Source organism: Leopardus geoffroyi, chromosome C1, assembly GCF_018350155.1.
Source record: "Leopardus geoffroyi isolate Oge1 chromosome C1, O.geoffroyi_Oge1_pat1.0, whole genome shotgun sequence".
Lineage (NCBI taxonomy): Eukaryota > Metazoa > Chordata > Mammalia > Carnivora > Felidae > Leopardus > Leopardus geoffroyi.
The window spans coordinates 104,474,516-104,494,273 of record NC_059328.1 but is presented as its reverse complement, the minus strand read 5'-3'; the positions used below and the strand labels follow the sequence as shown (position 1 = coordinate 104,494,273).

The 19,758-nt window shown below is 47.4% G+C and overlaps 4 non-coding genes across 4 annotated transcripts; 1 reads left to right on the top strand and 3 right to left on the bottom strand.

Moving 5' to 3' along the window:
* Nucleotides 1–397: 397 nt before the first annotated feature.
* Nucleotides 398–469, bottom strand: TRNAH-GUG. Its single transcript has one exon. It is a non-coding gene; the product is annotated as a tRNA-His (tRNA).
* Nucleotides 470–1,002: 533 nt separating this feature from the next.
* On the top strand, nt 1,003–1,076 carry TRNAN-GUU. Its single transcript has one exon. It is a non-coding gene; the product is annotated as a tRNA-Asn (tRNA).
* Nucleotides 1,077–5,610: 4,534 nt separating this feature from the next.
* TRNAV-CAC lies at nt 5,611–5,683 on the bottom strand. The gene has a single exon. It is a non-coding gene; the product is annotated as a tRNA-Val (tRNA).
* Nucleotides 5,684–12,850: 7,167 nt separating this feature from the next.
* TRNAN-GUU lies at nt 12,851–12,924 on the bottom strand. Its single transcript has one exon. It is a non-coding gene; the product is annotated as a tRNA-Asn (tRNA).
* Between the last annotated feature and the right edge of the window lie 6,834 nt (nt 12,925–19,758).

Below are 19,758 nucleotides of genomic sequence, written 5' to 3'. Positions count from 1 at the left end.
GGTGTCACCTAGGTGATGGAACCTTTTGTGTGGTCTTTCAGACCCTTTAGATTTTGAGGGCCACAGAGACGCCGTTTGGCAGCAACTAGAGCCCACCATATGAGGCTCCTTGCTGGACAGGTAGAGGGCATCGAGGACTGTGCCATTTTGGAGCGGCGCTGGAGATGAGCCCTTTAGTTGATTTGACTTGAGGTCAGAGTCCAACGGAACGGAGAAGGTCGCCAGGTTAGTGCTGTGGCGAGTTTTCCTCTCCTTCCCTTCCCTTCGGGTGAAGACGCGGTGGCGCGGGGTGGCCAGCGGAAAGCACGGGGCCCTCTCTGTCCCCCAGGTAAGGGGCGCAGCCGGGGCAGGTTGAAACCCAAAGTAAAAAGAGAGGAACGGCGAGTGCTCCAGATACTGCCGTGACTCGGATTCGAACCGAGGTTGCTGCGGCCACAACGCAGAGTACTAACCACTATACGATCACGGCGCGCCACCAGCCCGATGACAAGCCCGGCCGGCGCTCGAGCACTTTTACCGCAAAGTCATTCCAGTTTCCGCGCTGCTTTGTTCCCGGACAACTGCGGGCCGCCCTTGGATTCTCCTTCCCTTCTTCTCCATTCTGACACGCGAGGAAGAAAAACCATCAAAAACCATTCTCCTTGTCCCCGGGGTTGGGCTGGTGGCTCTGCACAGGCGCCCTAGGAAGTCTCGTGGCCCGCGTCCACGCCTCCCCCGCTTCTCTTTTCCCGCTTCTCTCTTGGCGTTTGCCCCTTTGGACCACGCCCCACCCCGCCGGCTCTCCAGCTTCCCCCACAGCGACCGCAGCCGAGGGGAGCCCCAGCGGCCCCGCCGAAGGCCGGGTGAAGGCGGAACAAACGGGAAGAGCCGTCCGGGGAGCCCAGCGGCGTTCAGCTTCCCTCAGGCGCCGCTGGCCTCAGACGGAAGGCGGGTGGCCCCTCCTAGCGTTGAGGGCCTTGTGTGCTCTCTATCGGGCTGTGGGCGGGGCCTCCTCTCCCGAAGGTCTCTGTGGCGCAATCGGTTAGCGCGTTCGGCTGTTAACCGAAAGGTTGGTGGTTCGAGCCCACCCAGGGACGCGGTAGTTCTTTTCTAGAACGTAGAAAGCGTTTGGCACTCGCGCACAGCCAGAGGACCTAAGGTCCTCACGGATGAGAGCGGGAGAGCTCTGGAGGAGAACCGGTCGCTGGGAATCCAGAAGTCCTCGAAAGAGGAGAACCCTCTGAATGCCTTCCAACAATGCAGTTTCTTCCACCCTTTGTTTGTGCTAGTATTTATTTAGCCCCTTCCTTAGATTCTTTACATTAAGTTGGTTCTAGAATTTTATGGTTACAAACACTGCTTTAGTCCTCATTCTTGTACACATCTTTGGTCACTTGTACCAACATTTGTACAGGGTAGAGTCCTAGAAGAGCAATTGCTCTAATAACATAGCGTTTACATGGTTTTCGTATGATCCGACTTCCCCGCCCCGTGGCCTTATCGGCTATCACTCTTTCTTTTGTTATTTCAGCTACTGCTTTGGGCTTCATAACATATACATCTGTAACTTGCCAGCTTCCCTCCAAGTGATCCCATGCCTCTTCCCATTACTCCCCTGCCCACCTTTAGGCTGCAGCTATCACGCGTTTCACTTTGCATGTTAGAAAGCCCAAAACCCATCGTTATCACTTTCGTTTCATCTGCTCCATGTTTTTTCAGAGATTTAAATACTAATTTAAAAACCATATGTGTGTGGGTGCACATATATGTATATATACGTATACATGTGTGCGTGTGTATGTATATATATGTATGTGTGTGTGTATGTAATATATTAATATATATATTTTTACATATATATAAATTTTTCCCCATGCGGTTACCATTCTGTTGTCCTTTATCCATTTGGCTACATGCAGATTCCCATCTGGTATCAGTGTCCTTCCTGGAGGATTTAACATTTCTCGTGGAGTGGGTCTGCTGGTGATGTAGTCTTTCAGCATTTGTATGTCTTCCAATGTCATTCACCTTCATTTCTGAAAGCCTTTTTTGGAGGGGAGGCATAGAATTCCACCTTGACTTTGATGCTGCTCCATTGCCTTCTCACTTGCACCGCTTCCGGGGAGAAAACTGACATCACGTTTACTTTTGTGTTCTGTACGTACCATGTCTTTTTCCTCTGGGTGCTTCTGCACAGTTGTTTTTGTTTTTGCTTTCTTTTTCCATGGATTTGAGCAATACAATTATGATGTGACTAGATACGGTTTTCTTCCTGTCTCTTGTGCTCATTCGGCTCCTTGGATCGGTGGGTTTACAATCATTATAATGATTGGAAGTCCTTCTGTTGTTGTCTCCTCAAAAATTGCTTCTTTACCCCCAGTCCCAGTCTTTTCAGGAACTCTGATCACTCATATCTTTTAAAGTTGCCCTACCATTCCCTGACAGCACTTTACTTCCTGGAGCAGACGTTGCATGTGTTTTTCACCCTCACCAATATCTCCTCAAGGTCCCCACACCTCCTCTGAACCTGTTGCCCACAGCTACTCTATATGATGTCTAAATATGTGCAGCAGCATTATATTAAAAGTGTTTTGTTTTTTCTCTCTTAATTAGAAAAGTTCTAGGCTAAGATGATACATTGATTAACTCAGTTTAATATCATTGGAAGAACGTAAAGATAACGGTAGGTCTTAAAATTGCAAATTGACTCGACACATAATGGAGAAATGCATGTGGAGTATAAAAATATAAAATACCTAAAAACCCCTACCCCAAAATATTGTAAGAATAATTAAGTCACTGAGTTCCAGACTTCTAAGACTTACTCTCCATTTACAAATCTTATATGATCTCTTTAATGTACTGAAACACATAATTTCATATTGTATAAACTCCTTAAATACTATTGGAGTTGAAGTGCGCTTATTGGGCCAGTAAAACCAATATAGGAAATTTAGGTGGCTAAGTGTCACCAGGAATTTGAAGAGAAAATAAATCCAAGACCTGTATAAACTAGAATATATCTACCAATATTTTCTATATTATTAGAAAACCTGGAAGACCACATAAAACAGTTTTTAGGCCACAACTATTAAACCAGTCGGATGCACACAAAAAGTCCTCTTTAGAAATATCACATGATATAAACATGTTCTATGCCATTATATGTAAATTATTAAAATCCTTTAAAGTGTTTAAACGTATTCGAGATTCATCCTTACTATCCACTTGACGTTTTCCCCTTGTACCTGAGTGCACGGAGAGCAATTTATCTACATGTAAACAGGGTTTTTTGTTTGTCTGTTTTCCCGGGTTACAGATTCAGCAAGAAAGGAAGTAGGAGGGGTGCCTGGCTGGCTCAATCCGTAGAGCATGGGACTCTTGATCTTTAAAAAAAAAAAAAGAAAGAAAGAAAAGAAAGAGAAGGAAGGAAGGAAGGGCGGAGGCAGAGAAAGAAAAGGGTGAGGGGGACGAAACCCCATCAATAGCGTCCTTGCACGCCCCCCTTGGGTCCTGGAAATAGAAGCTCAGTCACTACCCCACTTGGGGAAGGGGCTCAACTGAATACACACCACAAATCAGGTTGCCTGTGTCTGCTTGGACTCAGAGTGGAGCCAGGACAAGCTCAAGGACAGGACGAGATAAGACCAAGCACCATTATCACAGGGCAGCCACCTACCTGACAGTGCCAAGGCAGACAATCCTGGAAAGCTCTTGAAAACTTCCCCTTCCCCTTGAAGATTTTCCCACCCGCTCCCCCTCATCCTCCCACCACGGGGAAAGGATTCTTCACCTTCTGTTGGGCCAGGACCCTTGAAGATCCCTGCAGGGCAGGAGAGCCCGGAGGGCGGGAGGATCCAGGCGGCAGCAGCTGCACTTCCCTGAAGGGTCTCTCCCCGGGTGGGGGGTTCTAGAGCTCAGGCTCACCCTAGATCCACTGCCCACCAAAGCCACCAGGAGGAGTCCGGAGGGCAGCCGGTGCTGGGGGCACGACAACCTGGACGTGTTCCTACAAGCACAGGGCACGCCTGGCCTGCCCTATCCAGGAGAGCCTAAGAACCACCTGCCTGCCTGAAGCTTCTCTACAGCCTGAAGGGAACAGGTGTCTGCTTCCTGAAGGAACAGGAGGGCTCTCGTCCAGAGGACAAAGCCCTCCCCTGGCCCTGGAGGAAAGGTCCTGCAGAGGCTGGTTCTGCGGGACACTGCCCAAGGCAAAGGAGCAACCGCGGACCAAACAATCATCTGGAGATGACTGCACAAGTCCTGTCTGTACATGTGGAGCGAGAATGAGAAAGCAAATGTGGGGAAATGTTAACTGGTGCCCCTGGGTGAGGGATATAGGATGTGACCATTCTGGCAACTGTTTTGGTATGTTTCAAAGTTTGTTTGTTTGTTTGTTTGTTTGTTTGTTTGTTTGAAAGGAGTGACAAAGTCAAGTCCCAGGTTCTCTTTAGAGGAAAACGCTTGAAGTGAGACCTTGGGTTTCTGAGGTGAATGGAAGGGAGCCGCTGGCCTGGCTTCTCATCCCAGCTCTCCTCTCCCAGCCTGGCCATTACAAGGACCCGGACTCCTGACCTCCCGTATTTTAGGGGCTCAGTGAACAGCCACTTCTGCAAGCGTCCCTGGGTGCACACCAGACTTTGGGGGATGAAAAGGCAAATCCCAAGTATGGAGACAGCGCCACAAAGTCTCCTGGATTGGAATCGAACCTGAGCAGTGGCGGTGAAAAATCCAAATCCCATCCCACCGATCCGATCCCGGGGAATCCACCCACACAGGATCCCTGCTTCGGCCCCTGCAGATGAAAACCCTGAAAGTCAAGGTGACATTTCCCAGGCGGACAGAGCACAAGCGGAGGCGATTCCCAGCGGCGCAGGGCTGAATGCAGCCGCACAAGGCTCCCAGCCCTTGCCCTGCTGCTCACCACCTCTTCCAGCCTCAGCGACCCCTTGGGCCCTGACCACAAGGCGACTGGCCTGTGCCACACTCTAGTCCAGCTGGAGCCGTGTGTGTTGCAGAGCCAAGGCCGTGCTCTCTTTCTGAGCCTCGTTTGCTGATGGGTAAGGTGCGGACTCGGCTCTCAGCGGGGGGGAGGGGCGGAGTCCCTCTACTTGGCGACTTCCGAAGTAGCTCCAGAGCTGTCCTGATGACGGCACGGGGACGGGCTCCTTTGGTGTCCCCATGGGCTCATTAGGTGGAGCCTGAAACTCCTCGCCTACGCGTCTTTGCTCGGGTCCCAGGTGCAGCTGGTTTGTGTTCTTTGCGTTCTGTCAGGCAAATAAATACACCTGTGGCGCAAGTGTGCCGCCCAGGGAAGAACGTGCTGCTTTTCAGAGCCACCGTAGCTGTGAGCCCGTCGGGCAGACGGAGGCGCCAGATGAGCAGGTCAGCGGATGCGTGGAAGTAGAGGTAACCTGAAGTGGGCCTCGTCCTGCGTGCCCTTGTGGGAGTGACTAAGTGGGTGTGGCCCGCTCTCCAAGGTGACTGGGAGCAGACACACAGCGGCCAGGCCTGGTGGTCGAGTGCTGAGAAGGCTTTCAGGTGGCGGTGGGACTCCGGCCCTGGTTCTTTTTGCGTTTTAAAGGACAATAGATGGGGGGGGGGGGGGGGCGGGTAGTGGTAAAAGGAAGCTGTTTCCGCCCGGTTTCGAACCGGGGACCTTTCGCGTGTGAGGCGAACGTGATAACCACTACACTACGGAAACGAGCCAGGCGGCCGGGTCTCCGGCTCTAACCCCCAAGAGCAGCATTTCGGCCACAACTATCGGGCCCGCCGACTTCGCTCGAACCGCCCAAGGCCCTGGAAACAGCCGCGCCCCTGCGAGCGAGGAGCCCGCGCCCCCCAAGCGGCCCCGGCAAAGGACCCCGCGCCGCCCCGCCCCCGAGGACGGGACCCTGGCGCCCTCAGCAGCCTGGCCTCGGGAATGGCACCGAACGCAGGGTGTCCGCCTCTAGGACGAGGGGCCCCGGGCAGACGTCGGGTGCGCGCTCTTCCTCCGCCAGCCCGTTGGCTCTGCGCCGCCCCGCGGCCCTCCCGGCAGAGCGGAGTCTCTTTGGTGTCCTCTGGGCGAAGGGGGTCCCTCGGGCTCCTGCCTGCGCTGCTTTAAAGCCACTGACAGGAGGTCCGCGGCCAACACGCTCCAGTGAAATCTAGGTCACGGACCAGAGGGATGAAAAGGAAGAGCCAGAAACCGAGTTGAGTGGCACCGAGCGGAAGAGTGGCAGAGCCACGACTGGGGAGGGAAGGTCTCTTCCTACCTGGCGTTTTGAGTGATTCTTGGGTGGGCTGCCTTGGAGTCTCCCGAATGGGCTGGTGGTGAGACTCGGTGTGACCACAGCCACTTTCAGGGGGGCCTTCAGCATTGGGAACAAAGTGAAGACGAAAAGCCTAGAAAAAGAGGTATTTTTAAAGCGGTTTCCTCTCTCCCTCCCGCATTGGAGTGTGTACGGTATTACTGCGTGACCTTGATTGCACTGTAATTTAGCACAACGACTTTCCTAATATTTGGCAGTTTCTCATACAGTGAAAAACCTGACCTGCCCCGTTACCTAGGAATATTGCTATTCACTCCCCCAGAAAAATGAATGCCAACATCCAAAGAGCCTTCTACACCAACGTTCGTGCAACATCATTCATACTAGGCAAAACCGGATACAACCCAAATGCCCGTCAACAGAGGTGATACACAAACCCTTGTATATGTTTAGAATGGATTAAGTACTCTGTAGTAAAAACATCCAAACTATGGTTTAGGCGGTAACACGGATAAGCCCCTCGCATAGTTATATGTACCTATCTGATACTCCTGGGTGATTCCATTTCCAGGAAGTATTAGCAGAGAGAAGTGGTTCCCTCTTTGAAATAATTTGCCGGGAAACTTCCCGGGTTGATGGATATGTTGCATATATTAGTCTGGCTGTTAGTACAAGCATTTACACGTTTATCACATTATTGCACTGTATACTTGGAATATCTTAACTCCACTTACCCTCCTCATTTTTGAGTTATTGGCATTAATTTTATTTCAAAATACATTTTATCTATTTTATTTATTTTTGACAGAGACAGTGACAGTGCGTGAGCAGGGGAGGGGCAGAGACATGGAAACACAGAATCCGAGGCAGGCTCCAGGCTCTGAGGTGTCAGCACAGAGCCCAACGCGGGGCTCAAACTCGTGAACTATGGCATCATGACCAGAGACAAAGTGGGACACTTGACCAACTGAGCCACCCAGGCGCCCCTCAACATACATTTTAAAAACATAGGCATTATTACCATTGCTCAGAGTCATATTTATTTGACGTAGCCACATATTTTACCTATTCATTGCCCTTCCTCCCTCCCTCCCTCCCTTCCTTCCTTCCTTCCTTTTGCACAGTTCCCCTGTGACCTGTGCAGTTACTTCTGCCTGAAGAGTTACCTTTTGCACTTTGCAGTTCTTTTTCGTTAGCTTATGTGGAAAGGTCTTCACTTCACTCACCCTTGAAAGATACTGGGTCGGGGGCAGCACGTGGTGGCTGGAAATCATACTGAGGTCCTTCGTACTGAGGGTCCTCTCATACTGAGACCTTCATTGAGGTCTTCTTTTTCATGTTTTTGCTGAGATTTCAGCTCCCAATCTTTGGACGATGTCATAGGAGTGTCCCCTCCTCCCCACACCCCAATCTGGGTGCTGCTGTGATTGTTTTCAGCTGCCCTTGGTTGTTCAGCAGTTTAGGGGTGTGACCTTCTTGTCCTTACCTGGCTTGCAGGGCACCAAACTTCTTGCACATGTGGTTGGAGAGCCCATCATGATTTTTCTTTGATTCTCCATGATATAGTTTCTGCCCCACTTTCTGGTCCTCCAACCCCTGAGACTTTAATTACACACGTGTTAGGACTTCATGACCTGGCTCATTATCTTTGTTACGCTCTTAATATTTCTTCCTTTTGGCTCTGTATGCTTCAGTCTGCACAGTTTCTTTCTACTTACAAATTTCGAGGTTCATACTCTCTCTACCATTGAGTCCAAGCTGCGGTTAAACTGACCTGCTGACTTTTTTAAAATGCCAACTATTACATATGTTTAATTTTCATGTGATTTTAAAACTAGGTTCTATTTCTCTGATGAAATATTTTGTCATCTGTTTTCTGAACAGCTGAATCATACCCTTTATCTTCTTTTTTTTTAACTTTTAAGTAATATATTTTTTCAAGTTTCAATTTATTTATTTTGAGAGAGAGAGGGCGAGACAGAACAAGCTCGGGGCAGAGGAAGAGGAAGAGGGAGAGAATCCCAAGCAGGTTCTGCCCCATAGATCTCACCAACCTTAAGATCATGGCCTGAGCCTGAGCCAAAATCAAGGCAGATGCTTAACCGATCGAGCTACCCAAGTGCCCCTGATTTTTAAGTAATTTAAAGAAATTTTATTCAAGTGACCTGTACACCCAACGTGGGGCTCAAACTCACAACCCAGAGATCAAGGGTCACGTGCTCTACCCACTGAGCCAGCCAGGCTCCCCTAAAACCTACCGCTTTGAGTTCTATCTGAGAACTCAAGATCTCAAGAGGCAATTTCTACGGTTTGCCTTCTTTCTCTTGCTTCTCTTCCTTTACAATCCTAGAATATTGTGATTGAATGATGAACCCGTGGTGTGAAGGACAGCCAGGTTGGAGATGTTGTTTCTCTGAAGATCTTTCACCTTCTCCCCCAGCAGGCAGCAGAGGGGCGCATCACCTCTAATTCTTGACGAAGCTGATTTGCAGCTGGTTCGCCCTCAGGGAAAGCCTCAATCTACAGCTAGTTTGCTCACACTGCTGTGCTGCAGATGTCCAGGGCTCCCACCTGCGACCTTGGTATGTTTCCTTGGGCCCCTCCTCTTCCATGAATCCTGAGCTTCAGTTTTTATCCCCTAAGCACCATGGCAGTGCTGCAAATTCCACTCTCTTTCAGCCACACTCTGCTGGCCTTCCAAGCCCCTTGGATGCACATAGCTTAATTTGCAAATGTATTGTGGGGAACTTCTGTACCAAGCACCCAGCTCACTTAACCCATTCCAGGATCTTGGCTGCTCAAGTGTGAATCCTTGGACAGTTCCATACGTCCTTCCTCTCCCCCCCCCGCCCCCCAGCCCCCCAACTTCTCTGTCCAGACCTATGAGATCACTTAACATGTTGTTTTCTCTGACTCTTAGTAGCTTCCCTCTCTCCAGTTTCTCAGTCTCCTGTTCCTGCCAAGAACTGGCAAATGCCCTGAGGGGATAACGCAGAAAATTAGTCTCATTCCATTGAGTTTCCCTTCTCTCTCATCTCTCCCCTTGAGCTGAAAGACTGGTGGGTCCTATCTGCATTGATAGTTCTCCAAATCTTCAAGCAGAATTCCTTCCATTCAAACTTCATTCATTTCTTTTCAGGGCGAATGCTGTTCTGCTACAAATACTCCATCATCACTGAAAGGTGAAATCTACAATTTCCAGATAAATCACATTTTCTTCCTCCTTTTTTTCTTAAAATAAGGTGGGGGGGGGTCACTGGTGCATAGCTGAAGTTTTCTTATAATACTCCGGGGTAAGTCTGACTGGATATCAAAAGCTCTTGCTAGAAGCACGGGCAAAAGATTGTCTACCTGGAGCTGAACACTCATCACGCCTGTCCAAGGTCCGAGAATTTGATCAAGTTGGATCCAGTTCCCTGCTGCACTGTACTGTCAGTTAACTCACCATGGAAATTATCAAGCGACCAGTTTTCCAGGTGCTGGTCACTGATAGAGGCGGAGAGCCCATGGGAACCATTTAACACTCCTCATTCATTCTGGGGAATGCTGAAAGTCAGCAGTGGTGCAGTCAGAAGTGAAAACGGAAGTCTTAGTTACAATGATACTGGCAGTTTTCTCCGAGCGAGCGTCACCGTGTGAGCAGCACGCAGTTCCTGGGTGCTGTACCGAGCATAACCTATCTAGTCCCCATAACAACCCCGAGACGGTGTAGGTTATCAGCACCCCTGCTTGCAGGTGAGGACACTCAGGCACTGAAAGGCTGGTCTGACTTTCCAAGGGGCCCAGCCCTGTGACGGGGAGAGGCCAGCACTCAGGGCCAGGCAGTTTGCCTCCAGAGCCCTCGTGTTTGGCCAGCCTGCCAGCGCGCACTGAGAAGCCTTCACCAAGATTTGCCGTCCCCTCCTGGCTCAGCCTCCCTGATGTTGAAAAGAAAGAGAAGGTTAAAAGTAAGGCCTACTTTTAACACTGGCAACTAATGGACGGAATGAAGAAGAGAAAGAACAAAACGATTTAGTCCTCCCCAGAAACAGACTCCATGGCTCCCGGGATGATGCAATCACATCTCCCAACCGAAGTATTTACTAAATCTTGACTCTTGTTAATGGTCTGAACAAGGAAGTTCCCTAGAGAGGCTCCCCCAAACAAACAAAAACAAAAACAAAAACAAAAGAAAACAAATCCCGTCAAGTGTGCCTTTTATGTTCAAAGTGTGGAGCAGACAGCTGAGGCCCTGCCACCTACTTAATGCCTCAGGGCAAGAGGGAGTGCACCTGCAGTGACAAGGGGGACAGAGGAGATCGCATAAAAATGGGACAAAAATCATGCTTCTCAAAGCTCATTAAGGAACACAGCACTTTCATAGTTGGCCACAGCCATGTACCTTTATCACCGATTACCGAAGAGCTTCCATACTTTGATTTACAGCTTCTACTTAGTAAATTTCTTTTTAAACTCAATTGTATATCAGCGTCATAATGGAAACACCACTAGGAATAGCCACAGGCAGGATGTAACCAGAACACAAAAGGAGATAGTAGTGTTGTGACAGTCAATGAGGGAGGTAATGAGCGGAGCCCAGGAGCCTCCCTCCACAAGCCTTCCCTTGAGGCATGGGCACAGGCAGCCTTCAGAGGAGCCCAGAGCCACGCTGGGGCTGGGTGATCAGTGCATGAAAACCCTGGCCAACCAGGACGTGGAATGGTTCTTCGTTACCAGCCAAGGGAAAACCCGACAGTCCTCCTCTCGATGATCACAGCTCAGGGGAAGCGGAGACATCAGTACACACACACAGGAGCTGCTGGTGGACTCGCTGGTGCTCGTGGTGGAGCACGCTGGTGGACGAGGTGGACTAAAATGAATCTAATGCTGAGCGAGATTTCAGGGCCTTGAAAGAAAAAAGTCTTATGTGTAAGGGGTTCAGGAAGATTGCAGTGTGGGCAAGGTAATGAAGAAGGGCACATTGATAGGTTGGGAAATAAACTGGGACTGTGATTTGGTACTGCTCCCGTGGAAGGCAAGTTTGCAGGACTTCCCCAAATTAGCAGCATATGAACACCATACTACAGTCATTGCACTTCCAGTTCTGTACACTGTAGAAATACCTGCACAAGTGGCCAAAAATATGTGTACAGGAATTCGTAATCATAAAACCATAAAACCAACTCAATTTCAAAAGCAATATGGAAGAGGTTAAATAAGTATCACACATACTGTGGAAGAAATGCCTCTGTCAAACAAATGCAGAGGACAATGATGATGAGGATCCACTGATCACAACATTATTGATAGAGCAATGCCCAAATCCAGGCACTCCCTGGGGACGGGACACCACGGTTGGCCTCCTACTCCCCATGAAAAAGAACTGAGGCACATCAACACCAAAGGCTGGCAAAGATGGGGGAACAACAGGAGCTCTCACTTACTGCTTGGTGAGAACGCAAAATGGTACAGCCACCGTGGAAGGCAGTCTGGCAATTTCTCACAAAACTAAAAATGTTCTTAATATAGCAGCCAGCGTCCGGGCTCCCTGTTAGCCAGACAAGTTGAAAAGTTATGCCCACACAGAAACCCGCACACGGATGCCAAGGCAGCTGTACTCACAATTGCCAAAACTTAGAAGCAACCAAGATGTCCCTTACAGGTGGAGGGACAAAGGAACTGTCACACACACACACACACACACACACACACACACACACACACACAATGAAGTAGTATTTCAGCACTAAAAGGAAATGAGCTGCCAATCCACCAAAGGACATCGAGGAATCTTAAGTGCCTATTAGTAAGTGAAACAAGCCGATCTGAAAAGGCTACATACTGTGTGATTCCAACTACACGACCTTCTGGAAAAGGCAAAACTATGGAAACAGGAAAAGGATTCGTGGTTGCCAGAAAGGGGGCGCAGAGGATGTTTGGGCTAGTGAAACTACTTTGTGTGATACTTATAACGGTGGACACATTTCCGGATACGTTTGTCCAAACCCACTCTGCAAGAGTGAACCCTAATGTAAACTATGGACTTTGGATAGATTCCTGAGTTGTCACAAAGGCACAAAGGCACTGCAGTGGGGGGTGTTGACAACCAGGCAGGCTATTTGTGTGTGTTTGTGGTGGGGAGGGCAGGAAGGGTGTGGGTAATCTCTGTCCCTTCCCCTCATCTTTGCTGTGAACCTAAAATGCTCTAAAAAATGAACAATTAGCATTTTTTTTTCAAAAAAATGTCAGCCCCCGGACCAATTTTCCCAAGGCAAGCAGTTTGAACAATGAAGGCAATCATGTTTAGAAATTAAAAAAAAAAAAAAAAAGATGGGAGTCACAAAAAGTTTCACTTACTCATCCAATCTTTCAGGGCAGACTACAGAGTTTTACCACACTAGGTAGAACCCGGGTTCTTCTATCTGTTTGAGAAGTTGGCGTTGTAGAGGTATAAAGCTGATAGGCCAGCAGATACCGTCAGAGAATGAGGTTGGGACGTGGGGGGTGGCTCTGAAGGGTTAGGTGCTGTGCGGTGGCTAGGGCCCAGAATCCAGTAATGTGTACTTTATGTGAGGAAATGTGCAGGTGCTAACTAAACAGCAGGAAACACGCGGCACTGAGCCAAAAGTGAAGCAGCCCGTCCCTGGGTGGGCTCGAACCACCAACCTTTCGGTTAACAGCCGAACGCGCTAACCGATTGCGCCACAGAGACACAGTGCTCCACCCTTCCCCTGCCTCCTTAGGTAGTAAGTACCTGCTAACCTCGGGGACGTGCCGCACTCGAGACAAGGAAACAAGTTCCAATGCCTCGGAAAACCGGAGAGGAGTTGACAAAGCGTGTTCATCGCGTGAAAACCGTGAGTGAGAGATTCCGAAGACAAAAGGGCAGTCCAGCGGCCCCACTCTGCCTTGCTCCCCACCCGCCTGAAATGCTAGCTAGCGTCCCCGGGGCCGAGGCGAGTGGGGCCCGAGGGAAGCTGCACGTGCCGGTGGGCTCGCCTGGTGACGCTTCCCCCTTCTCTGCCTTCATCAGACCACCCTTCATCGGCACTCGTCCCCTAACCCAGGACGAATGTGAGGCCTGGAGGAAGTAGGAAGGGCATAATTGGTCAGAAGGAGAGCCCACCATTCGGAGATACCTTCGAGGCTGGTGGGGTGCTTCCACTTCCTTCGGGTTCCTCTGCCCGGCAGGGAGGTCCCACGACGGCAGGGGTCGGGTCGATGGTCGTTCTAATGTCCCCAAGCCGAGAACAGGGTCAGACATTCACCAGGACGCTCTCCTGGGACTTGTAAATTACTTGGTCGTCTTTAGCTTTTAGGCCCTTGAGGAACTGAAGAACCCCGAGAATGGAAATAGTGAAAAGCTTTTCAAAGGGGAAATTTGTTTTTCAAACTTACCCATCCAGTTAATTGAGCAGCATCCGCAGCGGCAGCAACGGGAAAGACGAACCGCGCGCCACCCGCCGGCTCGAGCTTCCGGCGCTCAGCTCGGCTCCGCTGCGTACGTGCTCAGTGCGGTGGGTGGGGGGTCGGCGTGGGCCGGGGGCCCACAGCAGGTGGAGGGAAAAGGGAGCCGCAAAGAGGAGGCAGGGAAGCTGCGGAGGCGCGTACTGGGTCAACAAGACCTCCTCGGCGGCCTGGCAGCGGTAAGGGGCCAGATCCCAGAGAGATGAGAATGGGTCTTGTATCGTAGTTGAAGGAGAAGGAAGGAAAAAGAACGGGAAAGAACGAAAAGGGTGTTAGACTTGTAGCTCTGGGGGGGGGGGGAGGGGGGAAGGCAGCAAGATATCATGAAGGCCTTTAGGACCGCTTAAAGCACGGCTTGGGCATTTGCAAGCCGGCTCATAGCTCTTTAGTGCTCTGCGTTGTACCTGTAGCAGCCTCGGTTCCAATCCCGCTCGAAGCAGGGTCTCCTGAGGTGGTGGCGAGTGCTAGATTTAAACCTGCGCGAGCTGCCCCATTTGCCTGCGGCACGAGAGCACGGTTTCCCGCGATTCCAGAGCTCTGCGCTGAGAAAAAGGGAACCTCCGCCGTGCATGCTGAAGTCTCGGTCGTCTTGAGATGCTTGACTGCCCTACGTCTGGAAGGAGGTGAGGGAGGTGCCGCCTTGTATTTGGTGTCTTTGCAAAAATGAAACGATGAGGCTTTTCTGGTTGAGAAGTTTCAAGCGCCACTGGGGCCTTTTTAGACGAGCTAAGAAAGGAGAGGAAATGAGAGTTCGAACTCCAACGGATACTTTAAATAAAACCTAACAAATAAAATAACATCTTCACTTGATAACATTTTTTTTCGAACAGTGAATGATTGAACATAGAGTTCACAAGTGTTAAGTGCACCGCCCAGTGAGTTTTGCTAAATGTAACTGGTATCTAGCCGAAATTACGAAAAACTTACATCAGTCCCGAAAGTTAGACCTCTTTTCCGGTTGTTAAAAAAAAGAATCTGAAAGGTGGAATGAAATGGGGTCACTTGCATGAAAGGGTTTTAAAATGGAGCCAGGAAGCCATTAAGGAGATGGGCTTTGTGCAGGCACGTCTCCACCGGGTAGAACTGGGAACTTTTGAATTGTGCCAAACACCAAATATTACAAGGACTGAGCCGCAAAACCTGTAACTTGCTACAGTCAGAGACTTTGCTTAGTGATAGCCTTAGCAATCAATTACACTCAGTCCAGATTCGCTTTCTGCCATTAACACCAATCGAAAGTTCTCGTTAAACAACTATTTGGGTTGCTCTTCACATCTGTGTATGCTGAACTGCGATTCTTTGATCCCAAATAAATGGTCTTGCTTAATTATTGCCTTGTGACAATTTTAGGCCGACAGCCTGTTGTCAGAAGCAGGACCTGAGGTGATTTCAGCAAGGCAGGACCGGTGTCTCCTGGAATTGGGTGCGGTCTCTACAGGAGACTAGTGCTCACCGCTCCTAGCTTGTATACTTACGGACAGCCTTCTACTCGCACCGTGAGTCCTCTTAGGTACCGACCTCCCTCCTTCCTTTTGGTTGAGGTCGTTGCCTTTCTCTGGGATCAGGCGGGTGAGTGCCCAGAGAGAGAGGAGATGCCCATCATGCCACTGGAGGGAGGGGTTTCACTATTGATGAGTACTCTTTTGTTTCATAGGATGTGTGTGTGTGTGTGGGGGGGGGGGGGATTGTGATTGCTGGTTGTTTTAGGACAAGTGTTGTTTAAATTAAAATTGCAATAGCCATTCTGGGGAACCTCTGTTTTAGTTAAGTCCACCTTAAGGGGCACCCTTAAAAAAGAGGATTCCAAACCTCTTTGAGACAGTGGAATGCATTCTTTGATTAGTATGCAAAGGACAAAATAAGTCCAAAACAGCTCTAAAAGGATCCTGATAGCATGCAAATAATAATAGTAATAATAATAATAATAATAATAATAATAACAACAACAACAATTTTTTAATAAAAGATTGCTCATCCATGCAAATAATAATGATAATAATACATTTTTAATAAAAGACTGGCCATCTGAGCAGGTAACCTTAAAATTATGGAAACATAATTTGATTCATGCAAATAATAATACATTTTTAATAAAAGATTGGTCATCTGAGCAAGTAACCTTAAGTTAGTCCATCTGCTGGAAACATAATTTGGATCCAGCCATTCTTTTTTTTTAATGTTTATGTATTTTTGAGAGTGAGAGACAGAGCAGGAACAAGGGGGGCGGAGGGGCAGAGAGAGAGGGAGACACAGCCTCTGAAGCAGGCTCCAGGCTCTGAGCTGTCACCTTAGAGCCCAACATGGGGCTTGAACTCACAAACCATGAGATCATGACCAGAGCCAAAATCAGAGGCTTAGCTGACTGAGCCACCCAGGCACCCCTGGGTCCAGCTATTCTTTTGGGTTTCCTACCTGAGACATGGCTAAAGTTTAAAAAAAAAAAAGAAAGAAAGAAAAAGAAAGAAAGAAAGAAAGAAAGAAAGAAAGAAAGAAAGAAAGAAGGAAAGAAGGAAAGAAAGCTGTAAGAGCTGTTTGTGTGTGTGTGTGTGTGTGTGTGTGTGTGTGTGTGTGTGTATGCATGTTATAGATATGGTATTTTACTGTCTTGGGATGATATTGCCAAAATTAATTTGTAAAAGAATTCTACTTAATTGGCTTGAGGAATATCAAGTACTTATATCTATTAAGTATTCCTAAAGTTCTCAGAAATAGAATAAAAAGTAACCCAAGTTCATGTAGTCTAGGATAATCTTTGATAAATAAAAACAAATTCAAGTTTGTTGGTTTAATAAAAACAAGAATATCTTTAGAGTTATCAACATTAAATAGAATGCAGATAAACTGCCTTTTCTACCCGAGTTTACTAATCAAATAAGCTCATGTTATCTCTGTGTTACAAAATTCATCAACAAAAGAAATAACTTAAAATGACGATTAGCTGTTTAATGTCTTATCCAAGTATAATTGTTAAAAACAAGTAATTTAGGGGTGCCTAGGTGGCTCAGTCGGTTAACGTTTGGACTCTTGGTTCCAGTTCAGTCAGGCTCTGTACTGACAGCCTGATAGCATGGAGACTGCTTTGGATTCTTTCCTTCTCTCTCTGAACTTCCCCTGCTCTTGCCGCCCCCCCCCACCCCCGCCGCCCCGCAAAAGAAATAAATAAAAACTTAAAAATTTTTAAATAAACATTTTCGTTTAAATAAATAGAAGATCAAAGTTTATACTAAGATAAACTAAATAATGGACACTCATTGAATATCTAAATTATTTCCAAAATAGATAAATATTAAATGCTAAGCTTAGTTTATCTACTTTTGGCATTTCCATTTTTACCAAAAAATTATTATGAGAAAGAGTATGTCTCTAAAATTTTTGAAATGTATTTATAAGCTTGCTAATATACAACAGGATGCTAATTTATGATAGACAGTTCACAATTGCCTGCTTCCTAATAGTCACTGAAAAGCAAAAATTACAAATGGTTAAAGAGGGGGCACCTGGGTGGCTCCATTGGTTGAGCATCCCACTTTGACTCAGGTCATGATCTCACAGTTGGTGAGTTTGAGCCCCGCCTTGGGCTCTGTGCTGACAGCTCAGAGCCTGGAATCTGCTTGGAATTGTGTGCCTCCCTCTGTCTCTGACCCTCCCCAGCTTCCTCTCCCTCCCTCCCTCCCTCCCTCCCTCCCTCTCTCTCCCTCTCTCTCTCTCTCTCTCTCTCTCTCTCTCTCTCTCAAAAATAAATATTAAAAATTAAAAAAAACAAACTATTAAAAATTAGATTGGAAAGGGAGTTAAAATACAAATGAACCAATGAGAAAACTTAGAATACTAAGCATATGTTAACTCTGCATGAACTGCATGCATGGATGCTGAGAGAATGCAGACAAGCCAGCAGGTGTGCCTTCGGAAGAGAAGAATCAGTGAACTTCCATAAGATCTTTCTCCTACTGTGGAATGGTTTATTGTAACTTCGGGGTTTTCAACCTGTGGTCACAGACCATCAATGAATTATGACGAACACTTATTTAAGTAGAAAATACAAATGTTATCCATATCTGTTTATACAGATGAATGGACGATACATATTTTATTATAGATGTATTTATTATCTATATATAAATTGAAAATAAAATTTTCATTAAAAAAGCAAAAATTAGAGTACCTACATGGCATATACTGAAAATAGGCAATACTTGTCCATTTATTAAACTTATACTTGAGTTAGTTATATGGTTTTATGTGTGTAAGTATGTGCTGAGACATACGACACAGTATATTTCTTGCTGTGAAATGATCCAGCATGTTTGAGAGCCACTGCTTATATACCACAGTAAATTGAGCAACAAAGGGTCTGTGTGGCCAGCTGAAATGCCAGTACAAGAACAATCATCCTTTCTGTCCTCTGCACACACAGCGGTGACTCCTCAAGGCCAGGCTGCAATCACTCTTTGATGGGCTCATCCTTTGTTGCCTTGTCTCTTAAGATTCATAGCCAGGTGGCAAGCTTTGTTGAAAAAACTTCCCCATGTTTTTTTGTTTTTTTAATGTTTATTTATTCTTGAGACAGAGACGGAGGGTGAACAGGGGAGGGGCAGAGAGAGAGGGAGACGCAGAATCCGAAACAGGCTCCAGGCTCTGAGCTGTCAGCACAAGAGCCCCATGCGGGGCTCGAACCCACGAACTGTGAGATCATGACCTGAGCCGAGGTCAGATGCGCAACCGACTGAGCCACCCAGGTGCCCCAAAAACTTCCCCGTGTTTTATAACTACTTGCAAGGCTGGGATTCTGGTGATGGCTTCTTTGATATTTATACCATCTGCCCTCAGTTTAGAACTTGTCCCATCTTTTAAATCTTTATTCTGCCTACTCAACCTAGAGCAACCCTCTTCAGCAATATGGAATCCTATTGGCCCTGCCTGTTCTGTCATTCCCAGTCTAGCAGAACAATGTCAGGATGAACATATAAAATTAACGGATCTAGGAGTGCCTGGGTGGCTCAGTCAGTTAAGTGGTTGACCTCGGCTCAGGTCATGATCTTATGGTTGTGAGTTTGAGCCCCGTGTCGGGCTCTGTGCTGACAGCTTGGAGCCTGGAGCCTGCTTCAGATTCTGTGTCTCCCTCTGTCTCTGCCTCTCCCCTGCTCATGCTCTGTCTCTCAAAAATAAATACATGTTAAAAAAAATTTTTTTTTAATTAATGGATCTCATATTGTAATTTACTTATATCAAACCAAATATTAATATTTTTCCCTCTGTTAAAACGACAAAGTTTTCCTGTACTATCGTTCTGCACCTGAGAGGAGGTTAAAAAAGGAAAGCAAAGATTTTGTGTTTTATCAAAATAATTTTCAGTGCTTTATCAGGTCTCTTATGGGGTTTGCACAGCTATGTAATGTCCTGGTATTTGCCTTTAAAATCGTTGATTGTCGTTGTGGTCCAATACATAATTAACTATTGATTCATGTTCTGTGATCCTATACAGTCCGGTGTCTAAGACTTTTTGATATTTTTGACAAACTTGCATCCACCTTGGCCATTATTAAGGTTCCTGGACATTCAAAATTAGACTCAGGAGGGGGTGCCTAGGTGGCTCAGTCGGTTAAGCATCGGACTCTTGATTTCAGCTCAAGTGAGGATCTCAGGGTCCAGTGAGATTGAGCCCCATCCCCTGGTGTCTGGTTCCGCAGAGCCTGCTTGGGATTCTCTCTCTCCTTCTCTCTCTGCCTCTCCCCGACTCACGCTCACTCTCCCTTACAGACATAACATACATACATAAGTACGTACATACATACATACATACATACATACATACATATGTACCATTTAGATTCAGGAGGAGCTAAAGACAAATTTTTGGCTGGTAGAGCACCAAGGACCATTGCCTTAAAATCTATCAAAACCAAGGCCCTCATAGGTAACATAAATGATCTCCTGAAAGGAAATCTAAAACTCCTTTTTAAGGATGTTCAATCCAGGGTATCCCACAAAGAAAAAACCTTAGAGCTGCCAGTGGTTGTAGTTTCAGTCCACTGACTGATTTATGGTAATGGCCCAAATAGGAATCCTGTCTGGTCACAGT